The following is a 727-nucleotide window of genomic DNA, read 5'->3' as shown; positions in this document are numbered from 1 at the left end:
CTGGGTGGTCTTAGCATCAATCACAGTCCCTACGGGGTTAAGAAATCAAATTAGCTCCAGAGCACAAATCAGTGTAATTCTATGGATCAAAGTCACAACCCTCCCATAACCCCTACTCCACTAACCCCTACTCCACTCTTTCTGTTTATGTCCTGCAAAAATATTATTGGTGTTCATTACTGGACTACAAGGAGACCAAGCCAGTCAGTCTAAAAGAAGTGAACCATAAATATTCATTGGAAGGATTGATGCTGAAACTGAAGCTCCAATACTTTGTTCACTTGATGACAAGACCCGACTCCTTGGAAAATATCCTGATTCTGGGAAAGATTGAAGGCAAAAAGAGAAGAGGGCGGTAGAGGATGAGATGGTTAAACAGCATTACCATCTCAGTGGACATGAATTTGAGCATATTCCAGGAGATAGTAGAGGACAGAGGAGCCTGGCATACTGCCATCCATGTATGTAAAAAGTTGTATACAACTTAATGACTGAACAACAATAAAATTATAGAGACCAAAGATGTGGCAAGAATCAGAGATCCATAGGCTTTGTTCCATGGGTGGTTGGCTCAATAGACACAGAGATTTCCTACAACCAGCTTACTGCTAAGGACTCGTCCCAAATCATGGCCATGATTTAACCCGTCATGTAGAAGTCTGTCCTCTTTAGCAAATCCACAGATAATTTCTCAGTTCCATCATTATAATGCTGAATAAAGCACAGG

Source organism: Bison bison, unplaced genomic scaffold, assembly GCF_000754665.1.
Source record: "Bison bison bison isolate TAMUID 2011002044 unplaced genomic scaffold, Bison_UMD1.0 scf7180017864526, whole genome shotgun sequence".
In the NCBI taxonomy this organism is placed as follows: domain Eukaryota; kingdom Metazoa; phylum Chordata; class Mammalia; order Artiodactyla; family Bovidae; genus Bison; species Bison bison.
The sequence above is the reverse complement of the archived record's forward strand: the minus strand, read 5'-3'. Positions refer to the sequence as shown.